This window comes from Stylophora pistillata, chromosome 2, assembly GCF_964205215.1.
Source record: "Stylophora pistillata chromosome 2, jaStyPist1.2, whole genome shotgun sequence".
Lineage (NCBI taxonomy): Eukaryota > Metazoa > Cnidaria > Anthozoa > Scleractinia > Pocilloporidae > Stylophora > Stylophora pistillata.
This window is the reverse complement of record NC_142520.1, coordinates 35,148,321-35,161,714: the sequence shown is the minus strand read 5'-3', so window position 1 is coordinate 35,161,714 and position 13,394 is coordinate 35,148,321. Positions and strand designations below refer to the sequence as shown.

At 38.8% G+C, this 13,394-nt stretch overlaps 2 pseudogenes; one reads left to right on the top strand and one right to left on the bottom strand.

Moving 5' to 3' along the window:
• Window positions 1-3,165: 3,165 nt before the first annotated feature.
• On the top strand, window positions 3,166-7,255 carry LOC148739244 (uncharacterized; annotated as a pseudogene).
• Window positions 6,983-12,405, bottom strand: LOC148739243 (uncharacterized; annotated as a pseudogene).
• Between the last annotated feature and the right edge of the window lie 989 nt (window positions 12,406-13,394).

Genomic DNA, 13,394 nt, shown 5'->3' with positions numbered 1-13,394 from the left:
AAAATATAATTTAGGCGATTTTTTCATTTAGAAAATGTCAGGGGCCGGTCAGGCGTGAAACGACCTAGGGTCCTTCTATTGAATTTATCGGGTATCGGATCCCGCGGCACGAGAAAATTGGCTGATTTATTAACTTTTATTTGAAAATACGTTTTTCTTAATAAGTGGGACGCTTTTTGAGATTTTTAATTTTTTTTCCAGTAAACTTTAGTTAAAATATCTGTTCATGTTGTCCTTCAGCAGCATTGTTGAAATATATACAAATAAATCAAATGAAGCCTTACACTGCTGTTAGTTAAAATTATTAACTTCAATCTAGTCCAAACAAAAGAAAATATTTTTTCGGCCTCTGAAGGTAGGAAGTAACCTTAATTCAAAGTTTGCTATTAGGAGATAGTCCCCATGGAACAAGAAATTGCAGTTCACAAGTCACATATATTTCACGATTCACGTTTCACATTTCATACAAGGCTATTTTTTTATTCATCTCACCTCTACTCTGTTTGGTCCATAGATACCAATGTAGGTCTGTTGTGAGGCTTCGCAACCCAAAGCGACCAGGCCTGCACCAACGAACGTCGCCCTCTCATGAACCTGGGTGAGAAACAGTATTTATAATATTACAGACAAATCAAATGGAATGCTACCCTATTGCAATGATGATGAGACAGCGAGTTGGAGGGGGCATAATCATTCCTCTTTAAGAATTCAAGGTCAAATCCAAATTATTTAACATTTCAAGAAAGTCCTTAAACCGATTGGATATTCAAAATTGGCGGCCATGTCTGTTGCGCCGAAGAAGAAAAGCTTGAGATTCAGTTCTTCTGCAAAGTGTAGTACCTTGATGGCAGATTTTACCTGGTTGTAGGTCAGCCACGTGTTTCTCTTGCTAATTTGATCACTGTTTTCTAGGCAAGGACCGTCTCTTTTTGTTTAAAAAACGAAAAATGAAAATGGCAGAGAAAAGACTAGGAAATGGAAGGCAATCGCTTCCTCACACTCCTCGTGCTCTTATTTATATTATATTATTATTATTATTATTATTATTATTACTATTATCATTACTATTATTATTATTATTATCATTATCATTATTATTATCATTATTATTATCATTATTATTATTACCATTTTTTTTTTGCGCCAATTCGCCCCACACATTCGCAGATAACCTTTGCTCAACTCAAGCTTCTCTCGTTTGGCTTACAGGATGTAGAGTTAATCAGCGCCCGCGGGGAAAAAACTCCTTTAGTACTTTATTTTGCGCTAGTGTCTCAGTACAGTCTGTATTCAACATGCAGGGCAGGCGTAATTTGGGCGAGAGAGTGCTGAGTATTTTAAGAGCGAGAAATGGACGCCATCTTTGATTTTACTGGAAGTGGAAGGCCGGAAAGAGAAAGAAATTTGTCCCAAGTGGGTGAGTAACGGTAAAAAATAAGGAGCTGGAGTAGGAGAATGAATATAATATTATGAATATAATATTATAGCGTTATTTTGACCCTTTACGCCCCCTCCAACTCCAAATTAAACATTTCAGGTTAAATAAACGCTCGTTGAACTACTAATATTCTATGGTGTTTGGTGTTCTTGGCTAGTTTAGGAGAGCATAGAAGACACTACTTGATTCCAAACCCAAAAAGTAAGAGAAAATGGAGTGCTCTTGATTTCACACCGACGGTGTGAATCTTTCTCATGAAAACTGGCGCAAAACAAAACGTTTTAGAATCATTCTTCTTGTGCAACTCCCTCACTTTTCCTGGGTCTACATTGGATTTAATAGGGCAGTTATCGACGGGCAGAGAATGATTTGCATTCCCAGCGACGGCAAGATGGGTCTTAAAATTAATCACCCGTATTGCAGCAACTTTCAATTGAGCGTCGAAAATAACTGATCGTGCTTAACTTTGCCTTGTGATTGGTCGAGAAAACTCAGGCCACTCTCTCGATCAAGCTGTAAATTAGAAAAGTTTAGAAAGCGAAAGAAACCTGTGGAAAGATGATAGTGAAAAGGAAAATGTGGAGATAGGAGCGTCGTATGACATGGGATGGTAAAAAAAGGGGAAAAGCCCACAACAGCCTGACAGGTACACTGCAAATACTACATCTGAAAGAATTGAAAAGGGTGTATTTGGATATGCATTTTCATAGAAAGCTGCTGTTTTTTTCTCTGGATTGTTCTTTAGCTTACTGACAGTTCTGGTGTCAGCCAAAAGTCAAAGTTAACTAAATAAATAATAAATAAATAAAATATATCCTTACGTTCACAAGTAGGTGTTGGCTTCCATGGTTGGCCTAAAAACTGGCAGGGTGATTTGATATGGTTCAAGGTGAAAAGGTAATATATAAAAATATATTTTGTCTACTAGCACCTTGTTGTAAACAACAAGAGCAATGTTATTTTTTTCAATTTGACCATAAAGTACAGAATTATTCAACATATGACAGCACCCATATTTGTCTCCTCTTGAAAGTATTACCCAGGAACTTTTACTAATAATGTCTTTTGTAAAGGTGTGCAACATGTGAAACTGCCAGCAGACAGTCAAAAAAGCCTCGCATACACGACTGCAGGCTCAACTGGGAAAGCTTGTCAAAAACTATGGAAGCTGATGTTTGTGTTGATCTAGTCAAAAGGTAATTACTAACCAGGTACGTAGTAATAAAAATAAAAAAATAAATAAAAATGATAATGATAATTATAAGAAAAATTCAGTAAACTAAGCTACATAATTAAAAATTGACTACTTAAATTCAGAATTTAAGTAGTCAATTTTTTATTATGTAGCTTAGTTTACTGAATTTTTCTTATTTTTTAGAGAACTGCTTTTAGTGAAATATTTTTAAGGAAAAATTTATTATTATTATTATTTTACTGATTTTGTGAAATAATTATAATAATTATAATTATTATCATAATTACTATAATTATAATTATTGTCATAACTATCATAATTATAATTATAATTATTATATATAGTTGTTAACATGTTAAATTCACAGTTCTATTGCTGCAAATAGAGACTTGTGGAATCAGTTCTTATGATATCAGTGTTACAGTAATGACGCTTGAACCACAAACAGTGGAAAGTCTTACATTACCTTACACCCTTGGTAATAACGATTCAAAATATGACAAGAAAGCAAACATAAAATCGCGACCTTTATTTTTGATATGAGTGTGTTGAAAATGCAGAAAAGAAAATACTTTAAGATAATGACTAAGTGTAGTTTGAATGCCCTCACATTTTATGGCACAAAATTTTATTTTTGTGGTTTTACTCTGCTGAACATTTGTGGAGAAAAAAATGCAGCTGTATCTGTTCTTGTTCGGGATGATGATTCGTCCACCATAGGCAAAGTGAGGAAAAATGTTGAGCATGAGGTTGAAAAATGGTCAGACGTAGTCCATGCTAAAAGATCCTTTGGTAGCTCACTATACAACATCAAGATCCAAAACAAAAGCCTGACAGATATGGCTATACAGTATTTCCAGCGATGCTTTGGTTACGCACTAAAGCAGAATAAGGAGCTCGAGGATGAAGAAGGCGTACGAAATGGTCTGAATTCTATTGTGCCCCATGCTTATGGTGACCATTCTTCCTGTGGCAACTGGTGTGGCTACTTAAAAAATCCTGCATCCTACAAACACAGAGGCCTTCCCCACGGCAAGGATCTGATGGACAAAAGCTTGAGGCAGTCCCTGGAAAAGATCATAGAAGTAAGTGCAGTGTACATGTACGGAGGTTTCAGACCGATGCGTTCTACTTTAACTGCCTTGCTTGAAGCTACGAACGACTAGTACTTAAAATATTGATGATGGCCTAATTAACAATGTACTCTTTCTGGATCTTAAGAAAGCCCTTGATACGGTTGACCACAGCATATTGTTAAAAAAGCTGCAGCTTTATGGTCTTGACCCGCATGCAGTTCAGGGGCTCAAATCATACCTATCAAATCGTTTTCAGAGTACTTATGTAAATGGAACTCTATCAGACTATCTTCCTGTTAGTTGTGGGGTACCACAAGGTTCTGTACTTGGACCCTTGTTGTCTCTCATTTATATAAATGACCTACAAGAATGCGAGCTGTCATCATCTGCACTAGTGTATGTTGATGACACCTCGCTTACCCTTTCCGCTTAGGACCCCGAAACTCTTGAAAAAAAAGTTAAGCAGACTTGGATGAGGTTCAAAAGTGGCTGAAATCCAATAAACTCACATTAAATGTCAAAAAGACAAAATATATGATAAGTGGAAGCCACTACCGACTAAGGCATTTAAACGTTACTGTTAATAGTCAACAACTGACTCGGGTGACTAATTATAGATATCTGGGAATAAATAGAGGTTGACGAGGCATTGGGGTGGCAATCCCATGTAGATGCCATCCGTAAAAGGTATCTGCAGGTATAGGGGCCTTAAAACGTATTCGTTCCCTAGTGCCTAGCCAAACCCCACTGAAAATTTATGATTTTTTGGTCGCTCCTTACTTTGATTATTGCTCTGAAGTCTGGGGATGTATAGGAAAAGGCCTGTGTTACAGACTCCAGAGATTGCAAAATAGCGCTGGGAGAATTATAACATTTAGTGATAATAATACAAGATCTGCGGATATCCTCCAAGACTTGAGATGGGATACGCTTCAGCAAAGACGCTCCAAACAGCTCGCCATTACTGTTTTTAAATCTATAAATAACTTTTACCCTGAGAGTTTAAAGAACATGTTTAAAGCAACCTCCGGGGCTCATTCTTACAATGTGCGAGGTGCCTCGAACAATACTTTTTTACCAAGGCCCCGTACTGAATCTGCTAAGCGGGCTTTTATCTATAGGGGAGCAGTCATGCGGAATGGCCTAGAAAATGTGCATGAAGACGAAATAAATCTCAACTCTTTCAAGTCTGCCCTGTCGAACCATGGATTGCCTTGAGGGAGTTGAGATCAAATTTACTTTAGTTATTTAAAATACCTTTAAGGTTCAATGATTCTTGTGTAATGAATTATAGGATAGATCTTTTTTAACATATAGAAATATTTTAGCATTAATGTAGTTTCTTTCAAAACTTTTGTTACGTAAACGGCCCACTGGAAGAGTATTTTTAATTTTTAAAGAAGTGATACTGTTAATAAAGTTTGATTGAGGCACAGCTCGCTCCTCACAAATTCCCAATTCCCACCATTTTACATGTAGTAGAGGAACACAGCTCTTAGAAAATAGTGTTAGTGCTTTCGATTGTATACCAATTAATTACTGCAAGGGATAAAGCTATAAGTGTTCGGGGACTATCAACCTCTTTCTCAGTTTCACAAGCTTTATGAGATACCAAATTTTAGTGAATGAAACCCATTTGCTTTTTCAATTTAGGTTCATGCGTCAAATGCCAAGAAGCTAGCTCCCCTTGGGTCGAGCCAGGCAAATGAAGCACTCAACAACACTAGAGGAAGCAATGCTCCAAAGATCAGACACTATCGATCTAATGAAAGCAATGACTTCCATGTTGCATGTGCTGTTGGCCAAAAAATAACTTCGGCCATTCTTATGTTTCTCGGGTGAGCAGATATAATATTATGAGCATTTTTTACACTTCCCAATTTGTCAGATCCACTGAACATTTAACAATTATTCCACTAGCGCGCGCATATGAGATGATAGATAGCCACCGAGGCGCGTAGCGCCAAGTTGGCTATAATCATCTCATATCCAACAACAGCGAGTGGAATAATTGTTTTATTAAAAACGTTAAATTAAGTTATTAAATTTTATTAAATTTTTAGCCCCCTTTTAATTTTAAGCTGACACGTACGCTTGCCATATTTATAGATTATGGTATATTGGCCGATATATCATAATGGCTAAGCCAATAAAAAGTCTTGAATTGCATTATCCAATGATCTAGTTTTTTAATAACACACATCATTAAAAACTGGATCATTGGATAATGCAATTCAAGACTTTTTATTGGCTTAGCCATTATGGTATATTAGCCAATATACCATAATCTACAAATATGGTAAGCGTGGGCGTCGGGTTAAAATTAAAAGGGAGGTTAAGAGTAAATGCCTGCAAAAATTCAGCAACCAACGGCCAGAGTGGAAATTTTGATTTCGCTGATATTTTGCCCATGGATAGGTATTGGTACGTAACTAAGCATGATGTAGTTTGTTTTCAGAGAGGCCGCTTCAATTTGGAGAAAATCGAAAAAATCTATTTTTGCTGTCGGCGACTTCAGAAGAGCCAAAATTCAAGACGAAATGGGTCGTTCTCGAAATTTCGTTTGCGTGCTAAAGGGAAGGAAGAGAGGTAAAATATTTTCCAATGCGTCTGTTTATGGAGGGTTTCACTTCTAGTTTGGTGGAAAATATTCAACTTAGCAGTAATCTGAACAGGGAACAATGATATTTTAGAACTGCTTTATTCTTAACTGAAAGAATATTATATTTTAGCTGAAAGTCGCGATTAAAATGTGAGGCATGTACCACGCCTTGGTTTACCCTGAGACTCAAGCAATAAGTTCTTTAAATATTGTACTAAAACGTATGTAAAAACTGGCTAGGGTAATTCAGTTTACGCTTCACACGAACTCTCGAAAGTTGAACAAAATTTGGTTGAAATATGGGACCAAAGTAGCGGTTTGTTGGTGTTTGCGACGGCTTGCCGCTACTGCCGAAAACTTAACTCGCATGAACTTAGCAGATTTTTGTTTAAAAACAAACCTTACTGTCTAACCCTTTTCTGATTGACTTTAAATTTTTCTCGGGTAATTCGCTTCCTGGTTATCCTTGTTTCTTCTTCCCAAAATTATGCTCCACGAGTCGAAGCAGCGAACCTTCTAACTTCACCAGGGAACTTCAGCAGCCGAGCATTTTATCGGAAATATTAGATTCGATGAATCCTTTTTTTTCGATCCAATTTTTACATCTTGCACACTTTAAAAGTTTAAGCTTTCATAAAATTTAAAATAATTTACAGGTAAACAGTATTCAAGGGCAGATTTGTCTTTAATTATGTTGTAGCGTTGCTGTAGAGTTGCGTGACAGAACAAAATTATTCCCACCGGGAGGGTGTAGAGAAACAACGACGCGAAAGGGACTGTTTCCGTTGTTTTCGATTTCACTTTAGGTGAACATTTTGTAATTCTCTTGCAGACTTTTCTTCAAATTTTAACTGTCCATCAAGCCGTAAATAATTGCTTTTTTTTGTTTTGTTTTTTGTTTGTTTTTTTTTCGTTTTAAACAGTGTTCTAGTCTGCGACTCTAGACATGTTCGCAATACCATTTTGCTTGAATTCAGTAAAACGGAAAACAAAACTGGGGGTCTTACAAAATTAAAAACTTTTCAAAAAATTAAAAACAAACGATTGAAAACAAACTCTTGAGTTGATTTTTCTATGAGACTTTTTCGGTAAAGCGCTGTACTCTTCAGTATAATTATGCCGATGTTTAATGGTTGACCTTCGCAGGCAAGTCTTTCAGACCGGGAAATGTTCTAACACATCACAGACCTCGTTTCAACAAAACGCGATTTAAAGTTTTCCCTGACAGGTGCATTTTTTGCCAAAGGAGATCAACCTCTCGATGTAAGGAGCTTTTCTCTTCACTTTGATGTCGGCTGTCGGGATGTCAAAGTGCTCGCAGATATTCTGAAGCATCTGAATTGCAAATTTTGACAGCTTTGAATCTGCAATGAGTTCGCAAATGTTATAACTGTCATAGCAGATGGGATGACGGAGGGCAACTTCTTGAAGGATTTCCCTTCTCAGCTTGCTGAGGGCTACCTCATCTTCTTTGTTCTGGTTTTCTTCAATGTCACTCTCCGTCATTTCGTCATCTTAACTGAGTATACGCTTGGAGGCCAGCCTTGAAAAGAAACTTGAAACTTTCTGGCTCGTCAGAAATTCAGAACTTGTAAAAATGCGGTTTCCATTGCTGTCCCTGGCAGTCATCATGGACTTGGCTACAGACGCTGCATCTGCTTTCTGGCCAGTCGCCTCTCCAATACGGAATTTACTTGTCAAGTATTCTTTTTGTTTTTCTGTAAATCTTGTTCGTCGAACATGACTAGACTTTATAACATAGCCAAAGTAAAGCGCGCGCTCTGATTGGTCAATTTAGCGTCCCCCATTTGCCCATGGGTGTACGCTGCTGACGTGAGCAAATGCAAAGACTATTTTTCCGCGCGCGCTTGTTTTTTCTGGTCACGTAAGATTTGTTAAATAAAAGGGAACTCTTTAGCTACAATGTATCAATGTTATGTTATAAAACAAATGGTAAACACCACACCGTACACTATTGAGTTATGGATGCACTTGGGAGGTTTGCTAAGCACTCAAGAAGCTAGAGTCGCTCTCGGCTATCGCCTCGAGCGACTACTACGCTTCTTTCGTGCTTAGCAACCTCCCGCGTGCATCCATAACTCAATAGTGTACGCTGTGGTGTTTACCATTTGTTAATTAGGGCCCATCCCATCGGTAAACACGGATGACTTGTGAGGGTTAAACACTTTCTAGCCTGTATCTGTGGTATACCACAGAACTGCTCCTGTAGTCTGTCTGCGTAGGCGAGCGCTGCTCTGTAAAGTAATGTCTCATTCTCTAAGGCACGTCCGTGTTTTGCAAGATCCAGATGGAGCTGTAAGGAGGAAAATCTTTGATACATTTTCACACATCCTTCCTCCGGACAGGAAAAAAGAGGAACAGTCGAGGTGTCGCCCTCAGGCTCCTCCTCAGCATCTGAACATCTCTGAGAATTAACAGCTGTGCGAGGCTGAGGTCTGGACTTCACTTGAATGAAGTGTGCATTTGGCATTTTCTCACCATCGCATTCCACAAGATCTGGAACCTGTACCACCTGCGGAGAATTAAGCTCTGAAAGTCCTATACATTTACCAGGTCCTATTCCATACGCCTTCCAAACCCTCAGGCTTCCGTCGTTGTATTCAATATTAGAAATCAAACTCACGCCTGCAATCTTCACATTCAAAGAGGGTTTTTGGTTTTGTAATGAGCTGCAATATGTAACGTCCACTCCAGGAACACCCCCTGACGACTGAATAGCGTCCACCATTTCCTTGGAGGTCTCGATGTTAGACCCTTAGTTAAGGTAGAAACTTCATGGCTCAGTCCTGTACAAGAAGTACTGAACTTTCATCGAGAGAATTAATCACCTCTAGTCGAGCTTCATCCTGATTAACACATTGGAGTAGGTGTGCTTTCCACGCCAAGATGTTTTGCTTAGCTTGACCTTCGATAAAGGCCAACTCCTCTATGACGTCACGTGACACGTTGCTATTTGACATCTTTTCAAGAGCGTCGTGTGTATCAATCAGAACTGACGCGAACAACTCACAACGATCGCAGGTTTCTAGATGATCATGTGGACAGGTCATCTGATAATCCTTGTCCTTTGGATCACTCAGGGCATATGCTCTGCAATGGTCTGGAATGCTGGATTGCTTCGAAACGTGCACCTGCACAGACAATATCAGCTTGTTATAAATAGTCTCCTTTTATTTGCCTAGGTCAACAAATGAAATAAAATATGATTCGGAAAAATGCAATTTTATAGCCGTCTTTGAAAAAAGCTTGAACGTTCTAACCAAGTGACCAGTATCATAACAACCTGAAGGTCGCATAGAGCGTATCTTCATAAAAACATTTACCAACACGTTAGGTTAAGTTTCTTTCGTTTCAACGAAGAAAATATATATCCCCAAACCTGGCCTCCAACTTTTTCGCTAAGGCAAACTGGCCATTTCTAAATGCTCCATAATACTACTTTTTCAAATATGTGAAGTGCTTTCAGTTGCTCAGTGCCTATCGTCCCACTGAGATAAAATGCCCTTTTAGACATGGTCACGTGACGGATGACGTCATCACATCGTGTTTGCGTAAAATACATACATCAGGGCAAATGTGGCTTATTCAAGCTTGAACCTGTTTGTTGAGATCTCTATACATGCACATCATAAAGTTTTTTCAACTTTACCTTAAAATCCACCCTTAGATGACGCTGTGCAGACTTCAGACGTTCCTTTTGTTCCCTTGCCCAAGTCATTCCCATAAATTCGTCGCCCAGTCTGTTTACCACGTGGGCGAGATCGTCGAAGGCCTGACCCCCTGCAGAACTTATATAATCGAGACCTTGAAGGGACTTTCGTACAGAGGCGGAACAAACAGTCAGGATTCTCAAGAGTGTTCTTCGACTCAGTGGAGTGAAGCCACATTCCTGTGAATAAGTGAAATACTGCTTGACTATAAACTCTGGTATTATCATACGAATAACATTTGGTACAGTGATGATCGCTTTAGTTGACAATTTTATTGATTTCTCCCCGAAAGGAAGGTCCTGGATTACATGAGGGCTCGTTATAAAGTCGAGAAAGTGCTCCAGTTGAGTTTGAGATACTGTCATCCTCGTCTGGGAAGACTGCAGCGATGGTGCCACACCTCTGCCCTCGACCAGGATATGCTTTCTTGCTTCACTGAACCGATACCTCGTCAGGTTTGGAATCTATTTTTGAAGCGCTTTGTATGAGACCTTGTCCGCCATTATAGACAAAATTTGCCGCCTGGTTTGCCAATTATTAACATTCCTGTAACATTCCGCCAACGCCTACATCAGCACTTCATCTTCGCGCTCCTCGTCATCGCTGAAAGGATATTGTCCAAACGATTTGGACGTAACCAGTGACTGCCAGAGTTGATCGCTCTGATTTGGTGCTACTTCGTCTAACACAGCATCAACCGCTTATTTTGCTTTGCGTGTGTGACGACGCTTGGTTCGCTCGCTAGCCTCCTCCCACTGAGTTTTCATTGGATGTCTCACAGGACTTATGTCCCTGCTTTCTAGAAAGGAATTTAGCTTTTCAAGTGGTTTCCATTCTGATGTGAGGGGATCATCTCCTGTTGGGGAGTAGACACTGGCACTCGTTGCTGGAATCTGAGAGAAGACACTTGTTGCTGGAGTCTGAGGGTCGATGAGTAAGAGAGTCGAAGGTGTGTTTTCTGCCACTGGACTTTCTGATATACTCATTTTTGTTTCATCCTGTAATAAATTGATGTAATTAAACAGTTTATCTAAATACAGCCTCCACATTAAGAAAGGACCTGAATGGTAAATAAATTAGCAATAAATTTGACCCATTAGAAGACAAGCTTTGTTTAATTAGAGCTGCGTTAGTGTTTAAAAGGGCGGGGTAGCGGGTGATGGCGTCACTATTTCTCAAACTAATTTTCGGTCATCAATGCGAAATAATCAACTTATTTTTACTTATTTTTACGTAACCGTGCTATCCCTTTCCCGGACTGCCTTTTCCTTCAACAGGGCATAGTGGCCTTAGGACAAAGTTCCATCACAGTCACAATAGCTTGAAGTAATAACGTCAAATAATATTCTCTTACCAAAGACAGCTCCTCAATTTGAAACGTGACTTGGCTATCCTCAAAAGCTACTTGTGGAGTTATCGTCTTAGTTTTCATTTCGCTCAACATTTTCCTGCATTTAGGGCATACGCCAGAGATCAATATTATTAAAGGACAATTTTTATTATAATTGTGAATACGCAATTAAAAATAGCCCGTTTCTGACGTCTTGTCTGATTAATTGGGAAGCAGCACAAAAGAATTCGAAAGAAGATAATAGCGTACGAGAAATATTGCAGCGGGAAAGCTCCTCGCCCCAAGCCCCTCCCCTACCTCGTCTCTTGATCCCAACGCCCTTCGAGCTAGCGCGCTGCACCCCAAAGGCCGGTAACAGCCTTTATTGAAACAGATCTAGACAAACCTACAAGCGAAAAAACTCTTGCCCTCTCTGAGATTGTAAGGTTAAAACCACGTAGTTGCATTGTAATCACGCTCTATTGAAAACAGAATAATTAATTACCATATTGTAGCTCAAATTACCCAAAAATAGTACTCAGACAAAACATTCAGTTTACTGACACTTTCGCCAAGAAAAACAACAATGTTAATACTTAAACTTTAAAGAATACAAACCTGAACCAACAGCAAGAAAAACTCCATTTTCTTGTAACACTGCATGGGAGCCCGCTTTGCTTAAACCTCTGTCTGCTTTTGATCTTTTACTGATATCCTCGCTATGATGAGACAGTATAGAAGGCACTTTACACTTGCCCGGAACTCGGCGTATCCATCCAATACCTAGCGATGCTCTATGCGCTGGACATACTGTCATCTGATCAATATTTTGGGGAGAGAAGAAGATGGATGCTCTCGCCAGAATCAACTCAACTTCACTATCTATGCCTTGAAACGCAAACATCGCCTTGTGGCCGGTTACATCCCGCTGACAGCTAAGTAATGGAATACATTCCTTTGCTCTATTCCTGTCTCTTCTGTCGTGACCACATTGGCCTCCCGCAATCGATAAAAATGAACAAGTATTTTCCATAGTTCTTTAGAGGCTTGAACCGCTTCAGTTTTCGTGTTTTCAGTTCACTAAGTTTATATTTAATTTACTGACGTAGATGTCAAAACCTGATTGTTGTAAAATTAAATTAATTACCAGCCAAAGTATATCTCTTTAAAAGTATTTCATCGTTACGATGCAAAGAGCTACGATGGTCGAAAAGTCTAAGAAATTTATAAACAATGCATTTTTTTGCTCATTTGATAAAACCATCCCTTTTTTCAGTCACCCGGAGCGGACAGGTGGATTTTGCTCTTTGTTACGCAACTCCACTCCTTATCGGTTTATCTCCTCAATTTATAACTCTGTTGTAACTAATTTAGAGGGTAGCAACATCAGTCATATTCATTAAAAAGCCAGTAAACCTTGCCTCAATTTAATGTTTGCGCAGCAACAGCGTATTTGATAAATACGTTAGGTTTCGGCTAAGAAAAAGATTATCGGTCTCTTTCAGAAATAACAAGTTTAATAAGTGAAATATTCAAATGTCTCATATTTCAACCAAATTTTGTTCAACTTCGGAGAGTTCGTGTGAAGCGCAAACTGAATTACTCAAGCCAGTTTTTACGTGCCTTATGGTACAATGTTCAAAGACCAAAAGAATTGAGTCTCAGGGTATGCCTAAAATTTTAATCGCGACTTTCGGCTAAATTATAAATTACTTACGGTTAAGAATAAAGCAGTTCTAAAATATTATTGTTCGCTGATCAGATTACGGCTAAATGGAATATTTACCACCAATCTAGAAGCAAAACCCTCTCTGAACTGACGCATCAGAAAATACTTTATCTCTCTTTCTTCCCTTTTGAATGCAAGCGAGTTTTGAGAACGGACCCATTTCGTCTTAAATTTTGGTTGTCCTGAAGTCGCCGACAGCAAAAACAGATTTTATCGGTTTTCTCCAAATTAAAGAGGCCTTTCTGAAAAAAAACTACCTCATGTTTAGTTACTTACCAATAGCTATCTATGGA